This window comes from Neltuma alba, unplaced genomic scaffold (assembly GCF_004799145.2).
Source record: "Neltuma alba isolate B1F8T4 unplaced genomic scaffold, ASM479914v2 tig00012535_pilon, whole genome shotgun sequence".
NCBI lineage: Eukaryota > Viridiplantae > Streptophyta > Magnoliopsida > Fabales > Fabaceae > Neltuma > Neltuma alba.
This window is the reverse complement of record NW_021637000.1, coordinates 542,836-549,185: the sequence shown is the minus strand read 5'-3', so window position 1 is coordinate 549,185 and position 6,350 is coordinate 542,836. Positions and strand designations below refer to the sequence as shown.

The window sequence follows — 6,350 nt, the reverse complement described above, 5'->3', positions numbered from 1 at the left end:
TACAAACACAAATATTACCGCTTGGAATGAAACTTAAAGGAACCAAAATTGATATCCGTAGAGGCGGTGGATTCTTAAAAAGTTTTTGAATAAAATAAATTCAATGATCCTTTTTGCACGGCTGCCGCTTACCAGCAAGAGACCAAACTGGGAAAATTGAGAGATTGAGATTGTGAAATCCGTAGCGCTGACAAGGTTTAGGGCCAGAAGGGACGCTTGGGACCAAAAATAGAAAGAGCAAGTTTTACGGGGAAACATCAACTGAATTGAGTGGTTGATATTGTGCAGAGCATGGGGGATGAAAGTAAAGCGAAAGTGGGGGATGAGATGAGATCAGCCTCAGCTTTGATGATATGTAAAAAGAGGGGTGGGAGGTGTGCGTGTTTGAGATGACAAAGTATATAGGAAGGGGGTGAGGTGGGGTATGAAAGTGAAAGATTTTGACAGCTTCTAACAACGACAAATAATAATTGTACACACGGAAACTGCTTTAGCCTTTAAGCTCTTTTCCACATTACATGATGCAGGTCGCTTTCAGCGACTCTGGCTTTCGTTTTGGATGTCTTAAAGTCAGTTCTTTGCCTGTTTGGCGTATGATGGCTTTGGGCCTCATGGGTGGACCAGCACTGATGGCTGTCTCGCCACTTGTCTCTCTTTATTCAAGCCCACTCCTCACTATTTCCCCCCATCTTCGTCCTTTTCCTTTTCTTTTGTCTTACTCTTGCCATTCTCATTTCTCACTCACCTTTTACTTTATTGCTTGATAATGTATGGTTTTATTTCTATATGTGGTGTCCTTTTGTATTTTTTATTTATTGCTAACCGGATGCTGATTCCAAAAGTGGGTTGAGCAGGCTGGTTTAACTATGACCACGAGATGCCCACTTTTACAGGGCGCATATCAGGTGTTTGAAGTTATGCCCTCGTTTCGGGGCCCTGTGATACGGGGGCAGAAAAGTGGTGGGAGATTTAGCCTTCAGTACTTCATCACGGGATGCTTGTTTCTCCCTGAGAAAAAGGTCCTAGTTTGGTTAGTTTTACACGCCACTTGTATCCTATGCTGGCTCCTGGTACCTCGAGTCTTGAGAGCCACTTTTTACTGCTTCAACGTCGTGCTTCAGTTCTCTGTTTGATATGCTGAGCAAACTCATCACTTGATTAGCGCTTAGCTTCAGGTTATTTCACCATGTTAAATGTCTTTCAGGACTCGCCGGGCAAAAAACAGAACTCAAGTGTTTTTCATGCTACTGAATAAGCATAACATTTAGTCGGTCGTGACAATCAAAATGTGTTAAACCTCCCAGGCTCCTCCTAAGCTGCAGAAAGCAAGAAGAATAGCCTGTCAGAACTACCCAGAAAGCGGGAATACGCATAGCTTGAGCGCTGAAAAAGCACAAGGCAAATTGTTAATTCCTAAGCAATGCTTGCTCAATTGAAGACATATAGTGATTGAGGCTGGGTTTTTGTAGATAAAGAAGATTTGCAGCATAGGAATCAAAGCAGACTGATCGGCATGCATTGCATTTGGCATTTCAACAGTACCTGGATTTTTTTTTCAATTTTTTTTTCCGGCCTGAAGCATTATCTGGTCAGAATCACTAGAGAAGGATTTCAAGTAACTGCTTCATTGTTGAGATTGAGACATAAAGGCTTTGAGGCTTCCCAATTTTGACTTTTGATAGTAATTTGGGCGGCCGAGCGACGAATGAAGGTTCATGCAATTTTGTTATTTTCATGAAAAAGGTTATAATACAACGGAAATAGCACTTACTGGAAATGCCAAACTGAGCCCGGCTAGTACTTGATTGCTACATCGCTGATTTATCTCTTTGACTCAAATGGGAAGTTTATATGATATCCGAAAAAACCCGTGCACTTAGAGAATGCAGGGTGTCTGGTTTTCTTTGAATTCCGCTGGTGGGCTGATAGGCTGAACATGGAGGTACTGAAATGATGCATTCTGTTATGAGCTTGTGTTCTTGGGCCTTGATTGAAAATAACTCATTCTTCAATTTTTGTCCCTACCTATTACGCTGATCAATATCTCTCAATATTCATTTATCTGTCCAGGAGTTGTATACTGTTCAGGAATCCATTTGTTGTTCTCCATTCTTCTCCTAACAGTTAGAATCAAAGTAGAATAGAAACTTTGAACCCATCAATGTAACGATGCTGGCATAGAAAATAATAATAATAGTAAAACACAGTTCCTCCGTGAGAGTTGTAGGACATGGCTTATCTTTACTCAATCAAAGTCTATCAGGAAACCGTGCACGGTGGCAGTTTGACAGTTGACAGTCTCATCTTTATTGGTGGGGTCTCTCTGCGGGGAAAATGAGTGTTAGTTAGAGCTGCAGTAAGATGAATCAGAATAACATTAGATTGCTCGAAGGCACAACATTAAATGTCCTTATGATCAAAGACTTAATCATCCTAGAATCTTTTGCGAATTATTTGTTCCCCTATAGTAAGTTTGAGTTGCTTATGACGCTCGACAGACTAATGACAACAAAAAGATTTGAATATTCTCGTTTGAGTAATCTGCTAACATAACAAGACCCGAAGAGAAAACTGCGAGACTATTTTCACAGACATGTCCTCAGTATTTTCAGAATTGAGTTGTTCTAACTGCCAATCACTTCGGCTAGAAGCATCTTCGCCTGCAAAAAAGCTAAGAGACCAAGGTAATGTTTCATGACAAAAGATCTATCTTCCCACATGAAGAGGAGAAGGGACAACCATGTCAAGATTTACAAGTTGTGAATAGTTGCCAATCATATTACGGACAACGAGGAACAAGATATGGTAATGGCCTCAATATAGAAGGCTAGTGGAAAGCAACTAAACCTAGGCATACCGGTATATTGGCATTTTTTAGGATTAAACGAACCCTTCCTATATAACTATGGGGTGACAAAACAACAAAAGATAAAAGAACTCAACAGGAGCCAACAAGTTTTTTCTTAGAACAAAGAGCGCTTGAATATTTCCAGAACGGTTATCTGTTCTTTGATAGCTACATTTTTTATAGACTACGATAGGACATGAGATATGTCCTTAATAAGGTGTCTGTTCACAAGAAGGGAGAAACAGGCAAAAAGATTTCTTTCTTTGATGCACCTACATACAATATTTACAATGTTCGTAATATATTAGGCGTAGAAAGCAGTTGAACTTAGGCATATCAGCACATTGGCTTATCCTATTATCCCTTCTTGGCACCAGCCCTCCTCCATGGAGGAGTTATGTTCTACATATTCCGCCTGTGGCTGTGCCAAGAAGCAGCAGAAGGCCCGAGATCCGCAACGTCTATTTCAGTTCCTCATGCACCTTCGCCTTGAGTTTGAGTCCATCAGAGGCCAGCTCCTGCACCTATCGGTACAGTAAAAGGAGAAGAGTAAGCTTTTGAAGTTGACTTGTTTGTTGGCTTTCTAGCTAATGAATGCGCTAAAACCCTCTCCTGTACAGTTGATTGCTAACCTGATCGTGCTGTAATTATTTAACTTGAATTGATATTGAATAAGTAGCATCAAAAAAACTATCTTCAATTTGGCTTAGCTGCCTTAGTGCTTGTTTGTCTTGGCTAAAGAACCCGGTAGACGATATAGCTGGTGATATACTGAAGTAGCTCGCTAGTGGCTCACAATACTGTGGACCATTGTCCTCTTGTTAGGGTGCATATTTCATGCATATTTAATAAGCCTCGCTAATATGGTATTTTGAATTGTTTTGTGTACGCAGCATGTTACTCTGGTCGGCTTCATATATAATACAAAGTATGGTGTATTGGGCATTACCTGTGGTTAACCCCATGTGCACCGGTTCCAAATCGGGACTCATAATGGGGTTCGCTATGTGGGATCCTTAAGACATGGATGAACTAGAAGGCCATGGTGTTAAAGTCTGTGGGTGATTAAAGAAAAAGAAAGAGAAATCTTATCAAACTTTATTGGAAGCCCAGAATCATATATAATCCGTGAATTAAGCTGGTCATGTCATGTCTTGAAGCTACCGATTGCTTTGCTCCTTAAAGATATTAAATCGAAATCAGCATTCAAATAGTCGTCTATATTATACAGTTTTGCATAATCATGTGACTTCCTGATAATAATATTGTGTAAATATTCTCGAGCTAACATATTAAAAACAAACAGAAGGAAAAAAAAAATTGCTGGAAACTCAAGATCAGCAGACGATACCTGGGGAATCATGCCAGAATAGGTGGATCTTGGGGAAATAGTGATCTCCCATCAGAATCGAGGTTGGATTTATGAGATTGACAGTGACGAATGATTAAAGGCTGTATCATTTTGATACAAAAGAAAGTGATTAATTGGCGTATTTCTATATCATTTTCTGGGAGAGAATAATACGGGAAAAGGAAGGGAAAAAGTATAATTAATTGATAGATTTCACAACTGTGTGTGAGAAAGATGGATGGGGACAGAAGACAGGTATGGCCAGAGTAGCTGATCACATGGGGACTCATCTGATGGTGTTCTGAGATCACATGTAAGTCTGCTCAACACCCAACACTCACACAAGTCTCATTTCATTGCCTTTTTCTTTCTTCTTCCTTCTGCTACAAACCCCATCAAACACTGTCTTTTCCTTATCCTCATTCACAAAAAGATGATGATTTTGTAGAGCAATGTTCAAAACATACACAACAGCAGACTTCAGTATGAAGATGAGAGGGACAGGTAGAGAGAACTTCCTTTATAATCATAGTTATAGTTCTGTGAAAATGGCTGTTTTCTTTTTTGAAAAAAAATTGATTCTTTAAAGTTTATTCTCTTTTATTTAATTATCCAATCAATAAAATTCTGTAATGATTACCTTTCTTATTTAAGACTAACTTCAGAAATAAAAGCTACGACTTTAGTACATCAAAAGATGAAATCAGTTAAGAAAAAAAAGTTACTGAATGGTTAAATTAAGTTTTTGAGATTGAAACATAATAATTTATTCCCATTGTTATCTCATATCTGTCTTAACAGTAACACCCGTTTGATAACAAAAAAGAAGAAATATATATATTGCATGAACTTTAAGAATGTGTGTGTTTTTTCATTTAATACAACTGCTTGCAAAGCTTACGCAGTTACAAGTTATTCCTCTGAGATGAATCAGAGCAGAAATTTTTTATGAATGAGCTAGCTGTTATGGAAGCTTCAATGTTCTTGGTGGTTGTGGGACCGAAAGGACAGATCCAGTGGTAGTGTACTGGAGTGTCCAGTCTTACTGTATAAACAATAAAATGGATTTGGAAACAGATTTTTCAGAACCGTGATTCACATGCACATTGAAAACACGCATCTAAAGCAAAAGAGCAAAATGATCGGTATCATCCACTAAAGTTGGTTCAGAATCAATCAACGTTCATTGAAGGTTTACAGAACAATAACGTCTCATTTTTCTCTGTGCAAGTAGCCAATAATGGGTAAGCCATTTTAAAAGCAAAGCAAGGCCCCACTGCTCTAATTTAAAAGGCCTGATTAAGGACCTCAAATATAATATCATCTCATTTTGAGATCCCACCGACAAGCTCTCTCCGATCCCAAACCACACCAAGAAGCTTTCTTTATTTTGTGGGCCTAACACCATCTACTAAAAAAATCGACTGATACAACAACAATAATAATAGTCGGGCTAAAAAGGGTTCTGGTTCTATTTTTTTCTTTTTTAATTAATAGGAAAAGAAAAATCTGACCTACCCCCACGATCCCTCCACGAAGATACCGGAGGAGGCTTGCTTTCTCACTATGCAATCATGGCGTTTACATTTTCGGCAAAATGGTCAAAAATGGTTTCCCAGCGTGCCACTTAAAAAATTGTAGTACTAACCATTTAGTCCTCTGTTTGCATGATGCAGTGATTTTTTTTTTTTGGCAGTAAAGTAATATCTGAATAATCATCCATGCCATGAACGAGCTAAATGAGGATCCAATCTGGAAAGTTACTAGATTGTCCATCAACATTCACCTGCTTAATAAGGAATTGAATATGCACACCCGATAGATCGAAGCAACATGCTCATAGTTTGACTCCAACCCTCAAACGCGGCATCAATGGAGGCACAAACGTTGTCTTCAATTTCCCATTCATGTTCCATCCCACTAACTATTCTGGTTGACTTTCGCAGCTCGAAATCCAACAAACTTAGTTTCAACTCTGAAACTGGGATGTTTGGCAATCCTCAAAAGTATTTTTAAAAAGCACTTTTCTATAAAATAAGGTAAATTCTTCCACATGTTTACTTTGTAAACCATAAAAACACTTTTGAAACCATGGTTTAGTTTCTATCCAAAAACTCCCAAAACCAAGCCAAAAATAACAGCCTGATTTGG

General features: G+C 38.7%; 1 long non-coding RNA gene across 1 annotated transcript; it reads left to right on the top strand.

Annotated features, from left to right (window-relative positions):
* The first annotated feature begins 719 nt into the window (after positions 1–719).
* Positions 720–2,223, top strand: LOC114728454 (uncharacterized). The gene is made up of 2 exons (XR_003738669.1): positions 720–1,030; positions 1,205–2,223. It is a non-coding gene; the product is annotated as an uncharacterized LOC114728454 (long non-coding RNA).
* The last annotated feature ends 4,127 nt before the right edge of the window (positions 2,224–6,350 follow it).